General features: G+C 40.1%; 1 pseudogene; it reads right to left on the bottom strand.

Annotated features, from left to right (window-relative positions):
* Positions 1-19,659: 19,659 nt before the first annotated feature.
* On the bottom strand, positions 19,660-21,643 carry LOC100750617 (annotated as a pseudogene).
* Positions 21,644-22,396: the final 753 nt, after the last annotated feature.

The raw sequence follows: 22,396 nt of genomic DNA, 5'->3' as shown, positions 1-22,396 counted from the left end.
GGGCTGTAGATTTGATGACATTAAGGGTCTGGGACACTGGTTCATCTGGTCTCACTCAAACTGGTTTGGGCAGACTTTGTAGAATCTCAGGTCCAGTTTTTCTCTGCTCCATGCATCTCACCAAGCTTTCTGGCAGCCATCTTTCTTTGTTTTTTTCCTGCAAGAAAACACAAACATGCCCTCAATTCCAAATTAGGGAAGGATAAGGTCTTCTTCATTGTCTAATGTATTATGTGGAGATTCGAGACATTAATCCCCCCTTTTTATCTTTTGAAGTCAAGTTTTCAAGGAGCTATGAGCACACTCCACAACTCCTTGCCCCCGAGATTACAAAGCACACCTGCCCTGTTATGAATTTTCCACTCAGTACAAACTAGCTGAAATGCCTTACTAGAATATCCATATCCATTGTCTTTTATCCTTTTTATGTTTAGAAATCTGAATACCTATCAAATGTCATGTGCACATATTTTAACTTGTCCAATTCTGTAATATGAGTAACATCCATTTGCCATAAATGATTAGGAAGTAGGCTTAGCGGGTTCATTCCTAAATTAACCACTTATTGGGCATATTTCACATTGTTTGATGATTTGGCAAGCAGTCTCTCTGGTTAAACTAAGTTGCTTTTCTTAAACTTTTGTTGTTTTGGTGATGAAAGTTATGATACAACAGAGTTTTCTCTATCTGAGATAAATTGACCACTTTGCCAATCAGTCCATTGACTCTTTCCCTTTAGCTAGTAGGCAGGGAAAGGCCTGAATGGGCTTCCAATGTGACCAATGAAACATGGCAATTTGCTTAGGTGAATAACATTTTGAATTTGCTTAAATAATATTTTAATCTGCTCATTATTGCTTCCTATGCACAGAACTATCTCTATCACCTGAAGAGCCTTAAAGACATAGTGATGATCAGTGTACAAATTAAATGAATCATTTACTAGGAGCCAAAAGACCATTGCAGCAGCTCATAATTTGACAATTTGATCTGAAGCCAAAGTTGTCTGTCCTATGTATTTTTTCCATCAATATCATATGCTGTTGTTTTATTAGAATAACCATCAGTAAAAACTAACACAATGTTTTTATAGAACTTCTTTTTACAATTTTGGGGAATATAAAAGGATATGTTAGAGAAAATTGTAACAATCTATAAGCTGGAAACTTATTATCAATGCTTCTTGAAAACTGATCAAAGGCAATTGCCCACAAATCACTCTTCAGAAACAACTAATCAACCTGTTGATTAGTATAAGGGACATGTATCATATTTGGTTCTCTGTCAAAATATCATCTCGACTCCATACAGCATTTTTACACCATATAAGATACTGCTTCGAAGTAAGGATTTAGCATTTTTACTGAGAAGACAGCATAAGCTTTCCATGGTTTTGTACTGTTAACATAATATCTGTTGATATTGAATACATTCTCCAACAGTAGAAGAATTTTTCTACCCTATTTTGTTAAATGTCTGGGTGGATTAAAATCACCATGTCCTTTTAGAATTTTATTTAAAGGTTTTAGATAATTACTAGATTTCCCCCAAAAGGGATGTAACCATAGAAAATTTTAACAACTTCTAAAAGTATCACTCAAAGACTGAAACTTTTCCTTTTTAATTTCTATCTTTGAAGCCTTAATTTCTTTAGAATACAACATAAGTCCCAAACAATTTTTGAAATTTAAAATTTCTGAGCAGTCTTTTCTACTCTCACCTGTGATGCTCTCATTAGCTAACAAGGCCTCATTTGCATCTTAACCGACACCACCTAAATTGCATCTACATTGACATCATTCCAGGTGGGGGCTCTAACAAGGGTATCTGTTTTGAGGCTTTTTCGAAAAAACCTTTTTCTAAATCATGTATTAACTTCAATTTTTAGATTTCCTTTTAAACCAATAAATTTTAGAAGGATTTTTGTAACCTCTTCTTTGTTAAACCCTATAGAATCACCTGTATAGATTTCTTTTCTCTTAATTCAACACTTTAGGCTTTTGCTATTTTTTCTTTGACTAGTTCTGAGGACTCAAATTGCCAATCATTTTTAGTTAAGACCTTGACTGATTGATTGGATGCTATTTTTAACTATGTCTAAAGCAATTTTGGTAGACTTTTAACTCTATCCGAAGCAATTTAAGTATCCCTTAGTCATATCCAAGGCAATTTAATATCCTTTTGTCAATGTTTAGGCATTCACAATCACATTCCATATATACCGGTGTGGCTACATCATACAAACAGATCATGCAAACATCTCTCATCTCTTCTTTAACCTAGGTTATGATTTTTTGAAAAGAAACTTCTTTAATTGAAATCTCTTGTACCATAGCATCTATAGCCAATACTTGAATTCTAAGCATCCAAAATTTGAACAAATCCAAATTTTTCTATGTTGCCTTTCTTTTTTCACAAAGTCTTCAAACAGTGTTTGGTTAGTTGTATTAATAGTAATTTCTATACATTTGACTAGACATCATCCATGTTAGCAGCTCTCAAGGCTGCAAAGTTTCTTAGGTTTTGGCCTTGGCCTTCCTTGCCTTTTGCCCTCTGGCCTGCTGTAAATCATCTGTGGCTGATTTCCTCTCCTGCATCTCGGGCACAAACCTGGTTCTCTATTTTCTCCTCTGTTGGGACAGTATCTGACATGGTGCTCTGTCTGTTCACATCCAAATCAACCTCCAGAAGGCTCTATGCCATTCTTCCTCCTTATTCCTTGCTTTCTCTGTAGGAATAACCTATTTTTTAACTGAAGTTAAAAAATCACTTTGTAACCTCTACAATGATCTTATTTCCAAACATGTTTGGGTGCCAGGATCTAGAAATGGGGTATATCATTTTATCAAACATAGTGTGCCCCTAAACGTGGATAAAGAATAATAATTATGAGGTCTATTGCTTAATAGTTATTCACACACATTTTGCTGCTTCTCTTTCCCCACCTTGTAAAATTTGTACTATTATTTCATTTGCAGATGAGGAAACAAAGACTTGCTAAAGGTCACACAGAAGGAAGTGGAGAAGCATCGCTAATCCCTGAGTTTAACCTGGTCTGATATCTAAACAAATCTTAATGAACTTGTCTATGTCAGCCTTCTTCTATCAGGCCTTGGTACAGCCTGGCATGCTGTATTGGTGTTCTCATAAGCTAGATGTTTCACAATCAAAGGTTCAACACCTGTGTCTCTCACTTTTTTGAATAATGTCCAAATTGCCCTAGTGACAAATTCTGAAATAACTCCCTAGTTCCCTGCCTACTCTCTATAACAGTCTCCCATGACACAGGTCTTGGCTATCTGCTTCCAAATTCCTAGGGTTCAGGCTGCTACACCAATATTCCCTATCAGCTTCTGGGTGAAAACAGATGTTGAATTAAAATGAATATAAGCCATCCTTAGTTCCTTGAAGTGCTTAAATAGTATCAGCATCTGCATCTTGCTTATGTTTCTCTGAGTATCTTTATGCTCCGATATAGGCAAGGGTGTGAAATCCCTGAGCATCTCTTTCTATCCAAAACTTATCTAATATCAGCTTGCATTGGAGACATCGGACCTGCTTTGGCTGCCTGCCATGACTCAAACGGTGTCTGTACCTTAGGCTGACCCATGCTTGTTGCTTTCTGTAGGGAGCCGTCCCTGCATTCTCCATTGGGGGAGATGTAGGGAGCCGTCCCTGCATTCTCCATTACAATGCCTCCATCATTGTAATGGAGAATGCAGGGACGGCTCCCTACAGCTTTCACAGACAAAGAAACATTTCTCTGATATGAGGAAACCTGCAAATTTCTAATCTCCTGTGAGAGCATTTCCACTAACTCTTTCAAGACTCTTAGCTCCTGCTGAATTTTCCACTAGGTTTTTGCCTCTCTGTATTCCCAGTTTAAAATGATACTTCGCAACTCTCTCTTCATACTCATCCCAATCACTCTACCCTGTATATTCTCTCTTCATCTAGCTTCTCCTCAGTAGTTCTCTAGTCTCTATTATATTGCTAACCAGTTCAGGAGCAGATATTTCTTGCTGTCCTGCATGTATGCGGTCACACCTTCATTTGCCCAAGCCCCGGGGCAGCTCTTATATAGTTGAGGCAGTGGCTTCTGCAAGAGGAAGGATCCTTTTAAATTTTTAAATTCTAAAATTTTCTGTACTTGCTTTTTGCCTTACCTCAGCTCTCCTGGCTCTTAAAATATACCTAAGTAAATATACAATCATCTGACAAATAATTCTCTGTCTCAAATCACTAACTATGTACATTTTTACTCTCAAGGTTCACTCACTTCTCTCTATCATCTGGCTAATATTCCTGGGTTTTCCCATTTATAACCAACCCCATTTCAATGAAAATGTACATTCATCAACAATATTTTGGAATGTGGGCTTCTTTCTCTCCAAGCTACTTCATGCTGATTGGGGGCACTGAAATACCATGGGGATACCCAGAAAATCCCAGAAATCTTGGATGCATCTTTCCAGGTATCATCAATGTTGAATCACGTGGCCATTGCTTCAGGTATTCTTGTTCATCAAACTGTGTTAGTCTGAAAGTAATCCACAGCTTTACATTTTCAGTAGAAACAAATGCAGAAATTCCTTTCCCAAGGAACCTGTCCTTATATTTAAATAGAGAAGTCAAAGCCTTTTTAAAATGTTTAAGTTGGTTTAATTCAGTAACATTTATAATCAAATATCTGTTAGCACCTTTTGCTCTTTCCTTAGAAAATTAACAATTCAAAGATAGCACAATAGCATACAGCATCCAGAATCTCTGTATTTTTTCTTTTCTTTTGGTCGTTGAAACTTTACTTTTCATTTTCTTTTTAAAATTCTGTGTATTTTTTACTTTTTATTTTCTTTTTAAAATGGTACTTTTCATTTGCTATTATTTTTGCTTTCTATAACAATTCCACTCACTTCAGTTTTCTTTTATAGACAGCGTTTCTCTATTTCCAATCCAACTCTCTCAGGATTTGAGGCACAAATACATCCTCATAAACCTTACTTCTTGGAGCCAGCCTTTTAAGGGTGATCTTTGAGGGTTCTCTTTCTTTCCTGATCTCAGTGGAACCTCCACTTGTGGTTTCCCTGCCATGACTAAGACTAAGTGCAAGTATTAGGCCAAAGTCTGGAGATGTAGTTAAAAGATGAGCCATCCAGTCCCTTGTGCTATGTGTCTTTCCATTTTAATTCATCTGCTGTTTTTCAAGGAGAGAGCAGTCTTATATACACTTACAGTACAGTGGGAAAACCCAAGGTGCAAGAGCTTGTGTGGGAGGTCATGGATGAGCTCATAGGGAGATCCTGGGGGAGCTCATGGAGAACTTGTGGGGGAACTCATGGGGAGCTGCTGGGAAGCTCTTAGAAGAGCTCTTGGGGAGCTCGTGGAAGAGCCCATGGGGAGATTGTGGGGAGCTTATGGAGAAGCTCCTGGGGAAGACAGACAGAAAGAATACTTCTTTGTCTTCATCTATACTACTATATTTTCTGTTATTAATTTAGTTACATGAGCTTTAGTTAAAATACCATAAAATAGATAAAACACTCTGGGATGAATGGCAGTATTTCTCTTTCTCCTCATCTATAGAAATATGCCTTGCCTCTTATTGATAATAACTACACAAACACTACAACTATGAGAACTTCTCCTAGTTGATTATGTAACATACGAAGTTAATCTTATTCTTGTGTTCATTTATTCTGTCTTTTGGTGGTCTGCTACACCGTATGTAGCAGAAGAGGCAAATAATTATGGTTTTGTGGTCATTTTTAATCCAACTGGACTAGAGTTGTGAAGTTAGCTATGGAGCCCTGTTTGGGTGTTTGGCTTTCAGCTACAGATAGCTGTCTTTTGATGATAATCTTGTGTTTTATTTTACATTAGTATTTGCAATTTGCAAAAGTATATCCACACAGCCATTCTGCTTTTATCTCTTAGTTGAACAGTCAATAAAATACTTGGGATATTAATCACTTTCTAATACATTACAAATATGTGCTTTTTTTGCATCTTAAACCTTTGTCCCAAGCTTGACCATGACTTTGTCAGTATGCAGTATGACAGAAATGCTTTCACACAGTTCTGTTTCTTCTTTTACAATATCATGTATAGTTGATTTGAACTTACAGCTCTCAGCCATCTTAGCATGCAATTTTTCTTCCATATTAAGTCAAGCACTTCAACTTTTTCCAAAAGGAAGCACATAAATGGCTTCTCTTTGGCTATTTGATCACTCACAGCATTTCTCTTGCACTGAGAACAAAGTCCACCTGAACAAAAGATAATGCAATGTCCTGACAATCTCTCAACCCTGATGATGTCGAGGTAACCATAGAGTGATACCTCATGAGGCAAGGAGACATGATAACTCACCAAGGAGGGACTGATTGAGCAAGTGTGAGGTGCTATCATACAGTTTAGAATGTCCAGCAAAATTAATGTATGAATTGTTTATTTATAGCATGCTGAATTTCGCATTTCTGAACCACAGTTAACCAATGGTAAATAAAGTCACTGAAAACAAAGGAAATGATGGTGTGAGGGATTATTTTAGCCATGGACTCTCACATTAAATTAACATCTTTGAAATTAACTCAAAGATGAACATTCAAGCATAAACTGTCAAAGAGAGGAAAGGTGAAGAGTATTACAAGAACCGATCTGTAGTCCATATGGTTAAGATGTCTTTATTCAGATAAACACAAGCCAAACGCAAGCCAGAGCAAGCTAGCCCTTAGGAGGCATGGTTACAGTGTCTCCCTACAATTCTCCTTTTAGTCTAAAAGAGAATTAAAACTTAACAATGTAAAGTATCCAAAATTAACAATCATAAAGGTGAAATACAAGAAGATACAATAATCTGCTATCACAATCCTAACTATGTCTACTTCAACTAAACCCTAAAGTCATCTGAGAAAGGTGTCCAAACCTGAACATCTCCTTCCAATCCCAACCATAAACAATAGGAAAGTTATTCCTAACTAGGCTTAAACTGCCCTATTGGACAATAAAGGGAGACGGAGGCATAGTATTCTCTAAGTTGTTTCCTGCTGAAATGAGATGATGGTAGCCTTGTGGGGTCCTGTGGGAAGAAAATGTTAGTATAGTGAAAGTCTCTAATGGATTATATCCAGTCCATGTTAGATGGGATTTTCTTGATTGAAGATCTAGGTTGAAATCCTCAGCTTGATGGAAGTCAGTTGAAGCTCTGGTTGGAGTGTCAGTTGAAATGGAGTAAGTTGGATCCAGTGCAATCGAGGAGCTATGGCTGAACTTATTTCTGGAGTGTCCAAGGATTGCTGTCACACAGGTCTTCATTGGTTTTGTGGGACTCAAACATAAATGTTAGCAGATAAATGTTTGCCTACATATGTATGCATGCTTGAAAAGGCAATCGTGGAAAAATAATGATTGTGAGACGGTGTACACCTTGAAGGAAAGAGCCAAGAAAGACAAAGACAGTCCCCAAATTCTTGTCTCGTTCTGTATAACATCAATTTGCTTCTTGATACAATACAGAAACTCTAAAGTTTAGTTAAGCAACATGCTTGGATTTTAGAGAAGGAAAGCCAAATACACCTCTAAATCCAGCATTGATTTACTTGAATAGGGACTAGAAAAATAAAGAGAAATAGTTATTTGAGAGACAGCTGTAAAGTTTACTGTATGGCATGTTCCTTTTGTTTGATGGTTATAGCTACCTTCTCTTCTTAAGCATCTACCCATGTATTTTTCTTGCACTTCTGGAGACGAGTTTTCTGTGAAGATAGATGCAAAACACTTCCCTCTCCTTTGGGAGGTTTCTGTTTAGTTTATGAGATATACCTCAGTAAAATGCCTGTCACTCATCCTTGTCAAGAGGTTTGTCTTTTTTTAACTCGAAACTTGATCAACTTTGATGGTATCCAAAGTTTTTCTTCTCCTGTGCAAACGAATGCAAAACCCCTACCCCATACCGAGGTTACTACATCTTTGAAGTATACTGGTTGATTCAGTTCAGCAGTTTTTTCTGTAGTCCAGTGTCTTTCTGCAAGTGTTTGTCCATTTAAATTGGCATTAAGAAAGTTTAGTGAAAATAAAGCATTATGCAACCTGTGTTTGGGTTTTTTTTTTTTTTTTTACTTCCCAGCCTTTCTGTGGAGCAGCTCTTAAAGTGTTCTATTAGATCTCTCAACCATTGCTTGTCCTGTAGGATTGTGTGGTATACTGGTGACAGCTTTATGTTATAATATTTGAAAAACTGTTCCATTTTTATGGAGACATATGCTGGAGCATTGTCAGTTTTTATTTATGCAGGTATACCCATAACTGCCATCACCTCTAGAAGGTATGTAATAGCAGAATCAGCTCTTTCAGAGTTGAGAGCAGTAGCCCATAGGAACCCTGACAATGTGTCCATAGTATAATGCACATATTTCAAATTTCCAAATTATGTAAAGTGAAAGACATCCATCTGCCAGATCTTATTCCTCTGAATGCCTTTAGGATTACAGCCTGATGGAAGTGGAGTTTGGTTATGAAAAGAACAAGCAGGACAGTTTCTCACTATCTCCTTGGCTTGTTGCCAAGTGATGGAGAAGTCCTTTTTAAAACTTTTTTGCATGTTTACCTTAAACCTTAACATACTTACATGATGTTTTTTATGAAATTCGGAGGCTTCTAGCTAACTCCCAATTAATAAACGATCAATCTTGCCATTGCCTTGTGCTAGTGGGCCTGGTAGACCCTTTGGAATCTGATATGTGTAATATGTAGAGGATTGCTTCTGTCTTCATTGTTTCCTGTAATTGAAAAAACAACGAGGTTAATTCTATATCATCAGGAACAAATTCTGCAGTCTCAATGTCTAAGATGACTCTCTCTGCATATTGGGAATCAGTAACTATGTTAAGAGGTTCTATAAAATCCATAAGCACCATAAGAAGTGCATAAAATTCTGCATTCTGTACAGATTTATACGGACTTTGAACTTCTTTACTTACCTCACCTGCTTTATAACCAGCCTTACCTGACTTGTTGGCATCAGTGTAGAAGGTAAGAATTCCAAAAATGGAAGTTTGTCTTACAATACATGGAAGAATCCAGATTGTCTTTTTATGAATTTAATTCTGTCCGTTTTGAGATAGTTGTTGCTAATAGTTCCCAAAAAGTCAGTAAGATCTATGTACCAATATTCACTATCCTTCCATAAGAAGGAAATTTCTTCATTAGTTAAAGATACTATAATTTCTGCTGGATCTTTTCCAGTCAGTTGACAATCTTAATTTGACCTTTAAAATCAAATCAGAAATCTTTTCTATATATGTCTTTAACTTTTTATCTGTTTATGTGGCAGAAATATCCACTCCAATAGAGTGTCTTCCCTCTGCATCAGAATTCCAGAAGGATATTCTCTGGATGGCAAGATAACCAGAACAAAGTCTAAATCAAGGTTTATCTGATCGACATGCTCATCCAATATTCTGTTTTCTAATCATTGTATTTCTTTTTCTGCCTCAACGGATTGTATTCGTGGACTGTTTAGGTCCTTATCACCTTTAATCGCCATTTTTAAATTACGTAAATCATGACCTTTTATCCCAATAATAGTCTGTATTTGAGAAATTTCTGCTAGCAGCTTGTGAAGACTTTTAAGAGTTTGATAATGATTCATTCTAATTTGTACCTTCTGTGGCCTGATTCTTTGTAACTCTATCTTATAACCTAAATAGTTAATAGAATCTTCTCTTTGTATCTTTCCTGGGGCAATCTGTAACCCCATCTAGGCAGAACTTCCTTCACTATGTCAAACATACGTTCCAAAGTTTCCTTATTGAAATCTGATAAAAAAAATCATCCATGTAGTGATATATGAGGTATTGTGGAAATTTTTAATGAATTATTTCCAAAGGTTGTTGTATAAAGTGTTGACATAAAGTAGGACTATTTAGCATCCCTTGTGGTAAAACCTTCCACTGACATCTTCGAACTGGCTGTGAGTTATTAAGAGGTGGTACAGTAAATGCAAATTTCTATAATGGTATACTGAAAAAACAGTCTTTCAGATCAATTACTATAATCGGCCATCCTTTGGGTATTAAGGAAGGCAATGGCATTCAAGGCTGTAAAGAGCCCATAGGCTGAATTACCTTATTTATGGCTCTCATGTCTGTCAGCATTCTCCAGTTACTTGACTTCTTTTTGATAACAAATACAGGAGAATTCCAAGGGCTGGTAGACTTCTCTATGTGTCCAGCCTATAGCTGTTCCTGTATTAATTTTTCTAGAGCCTCTATCTTCTCAGTGGTCAAAGGCCTTATCCAGATGGTTCATCTTTAATCCATTTTAATGGCAGGGCCTTTGGTTCCTCTGAAGTTCTATCATTTGTATTTAGTTTCTGTACAGCCTGGATTGTTGGTAGCCATTTCCCATAGCATCTTACCCGATCTTTCCTTCTACCTAGCGATTGTACATAATTTGTATCTGACACTGGAGGGATGTTAATTTGAGTTTTCCATTGCTGTAAGAGATCATGACCACAGAGTTTTATAGATATATTTGCCACATAAGGTTTTAGTCTCCCTTTCTGTTCTTCTGTCCAATGCAGACCACCGAGTGAACACTCTGTTGAACTCTAGATAGTTCCAATTCCCAAAAATTGTACATTCGCTTCCGTAAGTGGTCATTCCTTTGGCCAGGACTTGTGTGTAATAATAATGACGTCAGCGCCAGTGTCTATAATGCCGTTAATAATTTTATTAATTTTTACCTTTAAATGAGATTGCTTATGTTTGATTGAGGTCTGCCAAAATATGCGCTTTTCGTCTCCTGCAGACTTATCTGATCAAACTACCATCTATGGCAGTGTTATCTTTCATAGTAGATGAAGAACTATCTATTTGTCCTGTGAGAGATTGTCTTCCACTGCTAATGGAAATGGCTGGACCTTTTTAGGTTTGGGTACCTTCTTTAGGCACCCTTCAGAGTTTCCCAGCCTTAACGGGTTCCTGTGCATGTCCCTGGTCGATCTACACTCATTAGTCCAGTGTCTGTCCTTACCACATCTCCTACACAATCCCAAAAGCAGTGGCCTTTCATGTGAGGCATCCTTAGAATTTCTTGGCCTACAATTTCTCCTACATGTACCATTCTACACAGCAAAATCATCCATGTTCCTGACGTCTCCTGGAGTGGGCTATTCCTACACCAGGCTCTGGTTCATAGTAGTGATGAACACTGGCTTCTTGGTACCTATATCAATCCTATAAGGTGTTTCTCCTTCCCAAGCCCTACTGTCATCATCTCTGGAACCCTTAATCTCCTGCTGCCTTTTGAAACCTGTTGGGATAGCTTCTCCTGCCCAGATTCCAGCATCTCGCACATTATAATCAATGTGGCCTGTATGCAAAACCCATTCTTCTAATGGAGCTGATCTGATCTTTAAAGGCAAAAGTATTCTTTTGCATATTGGGTTTGCATTGTCATAAGCTATTGTATATACAATCGAATGTCTTACTGCTGGATCTGTTACTTGTAAGTCTCCTGCTCTGGTCAACCAGTCTAAGAAGTCCTTGAATAGTTCTGTTGTTCCCTGTTCTATTCTGGTATAAGCCTCCAGTAGTTTCCCTGGCTCATGAACCTTATCCCATGCATTTTGTGCTGCTTTCTTGCATAGGGACAACATACAGTTGTCATAGTCAGCCTGAACCTGTGGATCAGCATAGATACCCTCTCCCAAGATCTTTTCTAGAGGGACATCATGGCTGTCTCTAATGACTTTCTGCTCAAGAAGCTTTCTCTCCTCCCTGATCAATGCCTTCAATTCGATTTGACAGTAATTCTCAAGTACACCAGTCCTACCCAATCTGAGGGTGTCACCCTGTTAAAGGTGGCCCATGAGTGTAAGCTGTTTTGTGTATGGGATATGAAGACCATATGAGACAACTGATTCTTTAATATGCTTAAGATCCATCAGCTGTATAGGCTGCCATACATAAGCCACACATCCCTGAGAGTGTTTTTTAGTTGGTATCTTTTCTACCAATGTTGCTGGGTAGACCAATGGTGTATTTGTAACGACTTTAGAATACCTGGGTGGAGTAGGGGCCTCCGATTGGCGTGATTCTGTCTCCAACAATCCTTGAGCCTAGTAACAATATCCTTATGAACAGTTTCAATTTCCTTAATCATAAAAGATTCTAGGCTTGATAGTGAATCCTTGAATTGCTGTGACTGCTCTTCTATACGGTTTCTAGGTGTTTAATACATTCATCTCTAGCTAGCATCTGGGTGGCATGGAAACTGCCCTCCAGGAATTGAAATTTAGACAACGCCATGATTTGCTTCAGCAGTCAACTGAATGAACCTCCTAATTTGTCAGCTCTGTTCTGTAAATCATTCTGCAAACATTCGACCCTAGATTCAACTCTATTATCTACCCTCTCTTATTTTTCAGCCATTGATTTAATAGCATTATCCAATTGTTTAACCTATTCTGGGTATCCTGAATCTTGGTATCCAGATTACAAAATAGAGAGCCTATCTGAGTTTCCAGTTGGCTACATATTTTCTTTAGTTCATCACGGTCCTCTGACTGCTCTGCCTATATCGTATAAGACACAGAGCAGAGCCTACCACCTAGCTTCTATTCTATATGCTGCATAAACCTATCATGGGTCAGTCTTGTCTCCAAAACCTCATTATGTAATGCTTGCATGTCCTGTAAGCAGGTGGTGAAATTAACTTTATACCTGTTTCTGAGGACTCTGGCTAATGATAATTTGTGCATTAGCACGATAACAGCTAGTAAGGCATATAGGCCAATTATTGACTGTAGGGGATGCTGTAGCCATGCCTGCTTAGGAGCTGGCTACAGGTGTGCCTAACCACGCCTGGAAGGGCGTGATCAGGGTGATGTAGAGGAGCGACATGTATGTGGCAGGTTGTTTTTGCTTTTGGTTTTGTTTTCAGCTTGCTGTACAGATTGCTGCCCACCGGCTGGCTAGGTTGGTGTGTAAGTAAGGCTTTTCCCTATGAAAATCCTTTGTATTTTTACCTGGCTCCATATTGGTAATTTCCCACAATATCTGGTTGTCAGGAGTGGGATCTTGTAAACCTAGGCCCATTTGGGACAGCCTGCAGGTTTCACAGGGATGGCAGCCTAGGCCAGGAAAACGCCCTGTCTCCACAGGTGCTCCTGACTCACAGCTGACCTACTGTGCCACAAGTACGTCCTCGCTGCCTCTGACTCTCTGAACCATCTACCCAGCTGGGAGACTTCCACAGACCTCCCCATGGTTACTGTCGCAGTTTCTAGCTGCAGGCATAGGTCCAGCTCAGACTGTGGCCTACTGGTGCCCTGAGGCCTCCTGCCCTAGAGCCGAATAGTCCTCAGCTTTCAGCAACATCAGTGGCGTCCCCTGGCCGTGGGAGCCGTAAAGCTGCATCTTTTTCAGTGGTTGCCGCCATAAGGCTGTATACTCTCTAAGATAAGCACAGCTGCCTTTGTGACCTGTGTCTGTCACTGCCACCATCTTGCCTGACCGACCACTGCCAAACGCTGTGCAGACTAACTGAATGCCTGTGCCACCTGCTGGTCAAAGAGTGAAAATCAGGTAAAATCATGGCAGAATATTTATCATTTGCTAAAATTGGTAATATTTTTGCTTATTATGTGAATTCGATGTTTGAGGAGGACACTAATCTGAAAATTACTGGCCTATATTCAGTAATGGCAGTTAGCTTGCTGGTACAAATAATATTACTAGACAGAGGGCTCAGGAACAGGGATAACGATAACCTCACCACCTGCTTGCAGAAAATAACAGCTTTATACAATGAGGTTTTGGAGAACAGATTAGGTCAGGCCACAATTGTGCAGCAAGTGGAATAGAAGTTGGATGATAAGATTGGCTCTGTGTCCAATACGCTAAAGACAGAGCTATCTGTTACCCAAGATGAGATGCAGCATATTTATGACAAGATAAACACAGAGAGATCCTCCATGTCTGAGGCGTTAGAGGCTAGACTGTCAGAGGACTCAAAATCAGCAAATCATGACATTGAATCTACTAGACTCCAATACCAAGAAGGCAGTTTCCATACCATCCATATGCTGCCTAAGGACGACCATATTAAAGACCTAGAAAAACGTGTAGAGGAGCAGTTAGAGCAAGTTACAAATTCACTAACATGCTTGGAATCTTTTATGATTAAGGAGATTGAAACTTTTCGTGGGGATATCACTACTAGTCTTAAAAATCATTGGGATGCCTTAGAGGCACAATCACTCCAATCTGAGGCACCTACTCCACCCAGGTATCATGAGTATTCTTCTAAGGTTGTTACTTGTATGCCATTAGTCTACCCAGCTACCATGGTAGAAAAGCCAGCTTATAAGAAATACCCTCAGGAACAGATGGCTTATGTATGGCAACCTATGAAGCTGAAGGATCTTAAGAATATTAAAGAATCAGTTGTCTCATATAGTCTCCATAGTCCATACGTAAAACAGCTATTACATTCATGGGCAACCTTTAACAGGGTGACAGCCCACAGATTGCAAACGATTGGTCGCATCTATACTTGAGAATTTATTTATGCCAAATCCAGTGGAAGCCATTGGAGCATCAGGGCATAAAGGAAGGCCTTGAAGCCCCACTAGATAAGATTCTTGATGAAGGTATTTATGCTAACCCATAGGCTCAGGCTGAATATGATGACCATATACTGTCCTGAAAGACCCCTGGAGGCTCAGGCCAGGGCAATTGTTATGCTCTGCACATCATTACTGTGCACTTGTCCATAAAGCACACCCACAGTATAGCACCATAAGCTAAGTTCTGATTGGTTCCTTGGCACAAAACAGGCATCTGACCTCCTAGTGACCAAGGCATGGTCAGACAAGCATGTATTACAGTCATGGCTGCTGAAATGGGCAGGCATTTGACCTCCTAGTGACCAAGGCAAGGTCAGTTAAGCATGTGCTAGGTTGTTATGGCTGCTGAAATGGGGAGCTGATACCTTCATTCCCCCATTTTCTTTTTTGGAGATTCCAATCATGGAATAGCTGTCTCTCTAGTGTCCCCATCAGGGAATTAGAAGTATTGGCATCCCCTATATAAGGGAGTTCCTTTTGAATTAGCATTTCAACCAGGGAAAATGGGCAACGTATACTTTCCCATGCTACTTCAGCATCCAAGAGTCTGTCTTCCATCTCTTGTATTCTGTTGGTTATGTTTGTGTCTGTGGTTCCTGATTGTTTACTCAGCTTTTCCACTTCCAGCATTCCCTCAGTTTGTGTTTTCTTTATTGTCTCTATTTAAGTTTTCAGGTCCTGAACTGTTTCCTTCAGCTGTTTAATTATATTTCCTTGGCTTTCCTTGATTTCTTGCATCTTTTGTTTGGTCTTTTCTTCCATTTGTCTGAAGCATTTTCTCATTTTCTCTCTTAGGGTCTCTATCATCCATATGAAGTTTTTTTTTTAAGGTTGCTGTCTTCTGGTTCATCTGTGTTGGGATGTTCAGGTCTTGTTGTTGTAGAGTCCAAAAACTCTGGTAGTGTCATATTGGTTTTCCTGTTGTTGGATGTGTTCTTATATTGTCGTCTTCCCATCTCTTCTTCCAGTGGGTGCAGGTAGTGTCTCTTCCTTTCCTGGTGTGTATGGGTCCAAGGTTCTCTTCAGTGGGTGCAATTGCCTCTGATACTCTGTTTGGTCTCTAGGTGGGTGCAGGTGGGTCTGAGGCACTTGCTCTCCAGTTGGGTGAGAGCAGGACTAGCGCAGCAGAGACATCAGCAGCCTCTGGGTTGCTTGGTCCTCAGGGGCTGATTCAATCTACCTGCAGACCCTGGGGTAGGAGTTCCCAGAGAGGGCTGGTGGAAGTTGGGCCCAAGACAGGGGCTGAAGTAGCCCACCTCTGCACTCTGCACTGCCTGGGGGCAGGAGTGCCAAGCGATCTCAGCAAAGTTAGGGTGCTTGGTCCTCAGTGGCCAATTTAATCTGCCTGCAGACCCCAGGGCAGAAGTTCCCAGAGAGGGCAGGCAGAAGTTGGGCCCAAGGCAGGGGCCGAAGCAGCTCACCTCCTGAATGTGTTTTTATATTGTCTTCTTCCCTTCCTTTCTTCTAGTGGGTGCAGAATGAGACTTTTCCTCTCCTGGTGGTTACAAGACCAAGGTTCCCTTCCGATGGGTACTAGCAATTCTAATACTCTAATGGCTCACCTCTTCTAGTGTGTGGAGGCAGGACTAGTAGCAGGGCCTTGGCATCTTTGTGTGGGCTGGGCCATGCAGGGATGGGTTATGAAGTGTGAAGTCCCCAGGTCTCAGCTGGCTCCTAGCAGGGCAGCCAAAGGCAGTCCAGAAGTAGACACACTTTTACCTAGTTCCTTAGTTCCTTGGGTGGAGAAAGAGACTAGGATGCAGGCAGTCTCTTGGTGGGTTGACCCCTTCTGGAATGGGATCCACTGTGCACAGTCTCCAGACCTCAGATGGCTCCAAGCAGGATAGTGGAAAGTGGCCCGGAAGCAAGCCTACTCTTACCTCGTACCCTGGGCAGAGAAAGGGACTAGGATGCAGGCAGTCTCTGGGTGGCATGGACCCTGCCGACATGAGAGCCACTGTGCACAATCATGAGACCTCAGCTGGCTCTGACCAGGGCGAGGAAGGTGGATCTTGTGATCTTGAAGGCAATAAGATTGAATATAAAATGGTTTATTGGACTTACTTCTCATTTTCTAGGACAGTGTCTTTAAAACAAAGACAGATAACTTTCTTTTAGAAACTGGGAATGTGTGTTTGTGTTTATTTTCCTGTCGTCTATCCTTGGTTACCCTTCCAACATTATCAATAGGTATAATATTTTCCAAAACACAGCCCAAATTCTGGAACATTCAGCATGTCTTGTCGGGAGAGCACAGTGTTCAATTCATACATATGTTCTCTTCACTAAAAGGTACCTATATGAATGTATGACACATATAAACATACCTTGTGCTCTACTTGTGTAAGCCAAGGTAAATGGGTGTAGTCACCAATGACATTTGGTAAGGTATGTGGGTGCTGTCACCAGTGTATCTTTGGTTGGCAGTGTGTGAGACAAGAGAATGCCCACAAAGGCAGGCTTATAGGACTCTGAAGATACATAGATAAGTTGGTGGTGTGACTTGTGCAATGACTATTCTCCTAAGGTTACCAGAATCCTACTAGATTCATGTGTCAGTGTTGTTTGGAATCAATGATGTGACCCATCTGAGTTTAAAAGACTGCAAGAGACATCTTTGGGCAGATACAGGCTGGGATGGAGCTAGGCTAATATCACATTCATTAGACTTGTTAATCTCCAGATACCTCCACATGCCCATAAATGGTCTTTATTCTCCCTACTCCTTTCCTCTCCATCATGATGATAATTTGAACTGAAATTCTGAAACTGTAATTGAGGCAACACAATTAAATATTTACTTTATTATAGTAGCTGTGGTCATGCTGTCTCTTCGAGCAATAAAACCCCTAAGACACCCAGCCACCTTGTCATCCTCCCCATAGCCAGCCTTCCCTTGCAACTCTTGCAGACACCAAAGGCACAGGCACAACCCACACCACTTGGCAGAAATGCAGATTCCAAAGGTCAGGCACAATCCACACCAGTGAGAAGAACAAGAGCCTACACTGGATCTAGGCACCCAAACCCCCACAAATCTCAGCTGAGAAAACCATTCTGGATGGGGATACATGATACTCACCAAACCCATGGCCACTCAGTACAGAAGACAAAAAATGGAACAAATAATAAAGGAATAAAACACCCATCCAACAAAGAGAACGCAAGAATCAAAACTCATACCAATAATCATTCCAAATGCACATGAGTAAATTCCATAATAAGAATATATAAAATTCAGTGGTGGGCAATGTGGCAACAAAAGACCTTAATAATCCTAGAAGACCAAGATCTGAACATTCCATCACCCTTGACACACAAGAAATCAACCTTAAAACAATATTCAATATGAAGATGATAGAGTCTCTTAAGTTAGAAATTTTATTCTCTTAAAATATTGAGGAAAGTGCAAACCAAAATGGAAAAAATCAATAAATCCCTTCAAGAAAGCAAAGAATACACAATCAAACAGTTTCAAGACTTGAGGATTGAAATAGAAGCAATAAAGAAAACAACAACTTAGGGAATTCATTTCTAGGCAAACAGGAATTACAGAGGCAAGCATAACCAACAGAATAAAAGAAGACACAATATCTGGCATGGTAGACACAAAAGAGAAATAGATTAATCTTTCAAAGAAAATGTTAAATCCAAACATTCCCTACAAAAAGAATCCAGAAAATCTGAGCTACCATGAAAAGACCAAACCCAAGAATGATAGGTTAGAAAGATAGAGAATAATCCCAACTCAAAGGCACAGAAAATATATTCAAGGAATTCAAAGAAGAAAGCTTTCACACATAAATAAGGTCATACCTACAAAGGTACAAGAAGCTTACAGAACACTAAATAAACTGCTCCAAAAATAAGTCCCTTCCTTACACAATATCAAAACACTAAACATACAGAACAAAGAATAGTAACAGCTTCTAGGGGAAGAGACCAAGTAACATAGAAAGACAAATCTATCAGAATTACACCTGACCTCTCAATGATGAATCTAAAAGTCGAAGGTCCTGTACAGACACTTTGCAGATGGATGTCAACCCAAAATAATTTTCCAGCAAAGCTTTCAATCAGTGTAGACTGAGAAAACAAAATATTTCTTTTTAAAATTTATTTTTATTTAAAATACAAAAAACCTGCTTCACATGTCAATTCATACTCCCTCTCCCTCACCTCTCCCTACCCTACCCCCCACCCCACTCAATCCTAAACCCCATGCCCTTCTGCTCCCCAGGGAGGGTGAGGCCCTCCATGAGGGATCCCCAAGGTTTGCCATATCATCCCAGGCTGGGCCTAGGCCCTCCCCCATGTGTCAAGGCTGAGAGAGCATCCCTCCACATGGAATGGGCTCCCAAAGTCCATTTCTACACCAGGGATAAATACTGATCTACTACCAGAGTGTCCATGATTTTACTGATGTGTTCTTGGATTTCAATTTGGCAGTGTTTTGTTGAGTATTTGTGTATCAAGGTTCATGAGGGATATCGGTCTGTAGTTCTCTTTCTTAGTTGTGTCTTTGTGTGGCTTGGGTGCCAATGTAATTATAGCCCTGTAAAAGTTTGGCCATTACCCTTGTGCATCTATTGTGTGGAACAGTTGAGGAGTATTGGTATTAGCTCTTTGAATTTCTGGTAGAATTCGTCAGTAAAACCATGTGGCCCTGGGCTTTTTTAGTTTGGAGACTTTTGATGACTGCTTCTATTTCATTTGGAGCTATAGGCCTATTTAAATTGCTTATCTGTTCTTGATTTAACTTTGGTAAGTAATATCTATTCAGGCAATTGTCCATTTCCTTTAGATTTTCGAATTTTGTGGAGTACACGTTTTCAAAGTGTGACCTGATGATTCTCTGGATTTCCTCAGTGTTTGTTGTTATGTCCCCCTTTTTGTTTCTTTTGTTTGTTTGTTTGTTTTATGGGAATATTTAAAAATAAAATATTATCATCATTGGAAAGACAAAAAAATCTTAAAGGTGATTAAAAAAAGTTCCTGTTTAAAGAGAAAGGGGAAGGTAGGGCAAAATCAGTCCAGGTGGAAAGCCATTCCCTTCAGTGAGAGAACTGCCTGTGGTCTCCTGTCTTCTTGCTGATGTGTTTAAAGATCTTGGACTTCTCCACTTTCTTTGTTTTCTGGTAGCCGAATCCACCACCACCTCCTCTCTTTTTAAGCTTGCCATCATGGCTGCTCACATTCAGATCAACAAAAGGAGGGACCTTAAAACCAAAAGACAGGGCGACCTGAGGCAAATTTAAGTTGTTGACATTGAAGATCTGCTTGAGCGAATGGGAGTCTATGCTCGTATGTAGGACTTGTATGCTGCCTGTGCGGACTTATGGAGAAAATAGTTCTTTTCGATCAGTTTTTCAAGCTGAGACTGAATATCAGAAACTTTAGACTAGGAAAAGTCAAATTGATTCAATGGAACCTTGGATTGCTTCAAGTAACAAAGGAAACCCAGCTCTTCAGGATACAGGATGAGAAGGGCATGCCCTCTTCCATTCAGACCTCTGGCTGTTCTACCCACCCGATGAATATATTCCTTGGGGTCATCGGGAGGGTCATATTGAACAATCCAGTCCACTTCAGGGATGTCCAGCCCTCTGGCTGCCATATCTGTGCACAGCAGTATCCCCAAATCTAGGTTGCAGAATTGGAAGAACGTGGTTGTTCGCTTATTTTGCTTTTGCTTCCCATGGATGGCCAAGACAGGCAGGTCAATGTAGTTCAGTAGCTCACAGTGGTACTTCATAGACATACACGATGAAAAGAAGACCATCACTTTCTTCTTCCAGTTCTTCTTAAGGAATGTGAAGAGCAAAAGGAACCTCTTCTCAGAGGGACACACGACATAGCCCTGCTCAAGCCCATCCACAGTGGCAACCTCTTTATGGTCATGTACACCCACATACAATGGCTCTTTTTTCAGAGAAATTCTTACAAGGTCTTCAACTTTTTGAGATTGTGTGGCAGAAAAGAGCATGGTTTGCCTGCGGACTGGCAAAAGTTTAATAATTTGCTTTAATTGTTCTTCAAACCCAACATCCAAGATATGATCAGCCTCATCAATAACCAGACACTGGAGATTCTTGTACATGAACCCTGGAGTATTCTGCATGTGGTCCAGGAGCCGGCCTGGGGTGGCCACGATGATGTTGATGCCATTGATGAGCTTCTGTGCTTCAGCAGACCTGTTACTGCCACCCATGATCAGTCCATACGTGTGAACATGGTGTGTCATCAGTTCCTTAAGAACACCGAAGGTCTGCATGGCCAGTTCTCTGGTAGGAGAGAGAATCAGGACTCCTGTTCCATTCCTAGGCATGAACTTCAACTTAACAATGAGCTCGATCACGGGGATGAGGAAAGCAAGGGTTTTACCACTGTTTTCGTAGCTGCCAGAAGATCCCTGCCTTCCAGAAGTGGCCAGATACTTTTATGTTGGATCTCAGTCATGCGCTTGAAGCCCATTTCTTCTATAGCTTTCAGAGTGTTTTCATTGACAAGGTTAGACAAGGAAGCAAATGAAGTGTCCTCAAAAGCGCCTGTCAGTCCTAGGGACAGGCTGGGCACCTCCCTGTCGTTCGGCTTCTCCACACCGCTTTCTGCTTCCTCGTGAGCCCCAGCGTTTTCTTCCGTTTTCACTTTTTTGGTGTCAGGCCCTTCATCATTTCCCATTTTCCTCTTTTTCTTTTTTGGTTCTGAATCAGGAGATGGCGTTGCTGCTGTTTCGCCATTTGTTAAATTGGTAGATTTTTGAGGTAATTTTTTAACTTTTGAGTTCCCCACTGTCTCTTCAGGCATGCCTCCACTCTGTGCATCTGCTGAGTCCACACTCACAGAATGCTTTTTGGCTTTCTTAACTTTGCCTTCTTTAGGCACAGCTCCATCTTGAGGTTGTGATTCGCTTGAATCCCATGCGTCTTGCAGCTTCAGGTTACGCTGCCGCAGCTTGACGTTCCACTTCTCGATTTTTTTGCACAGGATTTTCATCTATAATTGCGACATGTTTCTGAGCGGCTCTAGCAGGCTGCACTGAGCAGTGAAAGCACATGCGGAGTTGCGACTCCGAAGTGTGACAAGGGACCCCCGCCTTTTCGTTTCTGATTTTGTTAATTGACATGCACTCTCTCTGCCTTTTGGATAGTTTGGATAAAGGTTTGTCTATCTTATTGATTTTCATGAAGAAATAACTCTTTTGTTTCATTGATTCTTCATATTATTTTCAGTTTTTCTACTTTATTGATTTCAGCCTTCAATTTGATTACTGCCTGGTGTCCACTCCTCTGGGGAGTTTGCTTCTTTTTGTTCTAGAGCTTTCAGTTGGCCTGTTAATTCTCTAGTGTGACTATTCTCCAGTTTCTTCTTGTGGGGACCTAGTGCTATGAACTTTATTCTTAGCACTGCTTTCAAGGTGTCCCATAAGTTTGAGTCTGATTTGTATTTGTTGTCATTGAATTTTAGAGGATGAGCTGTGTTCCAGAAATTAACAATCAAGTAAATGCCAAAGAAACAGGCCTGCAAGCCAGTCTGATGGAGTCAATCCCACAACTCTGTGTGTGTCTAGTAGACATTCAAGATTAGTCATCACAGTAAGCCATAAAGAAGAAAACATAATCCCCAGCTGATTGCAATGAAAATTCACCACCCAGGAATAAAATGTGAAAAGTTAAATTGCTTTGCAGGAAGAATAATTTTAAAGGACTTATGTCTGAAAATGAAACTCTATTTTAAAAAATGAGTGACTATAAGCCTAAGCCA

This window comes from Cricetulus griseus, unplaced genomic scaffold, assembly GCF_003668045.3.
Source record: "Cricetulus griseus strain 17A/GY unplaced genomic scaffold, alternate assembly CriGri-PICRH-1.0 unplaced_scaffold_8, whole genome shotgun sequence".
Lineage (NCBI taxonomy): Eukaryota > Metazoa > Chordata > Mammalia > Rodentia > Cricetidae > Cricetulus > Cricetulus griseus.
Note: the sequence above shows the minus strand (reverse complement) of the source record. Positions and strands in the feature narration are given on the sequence as shown.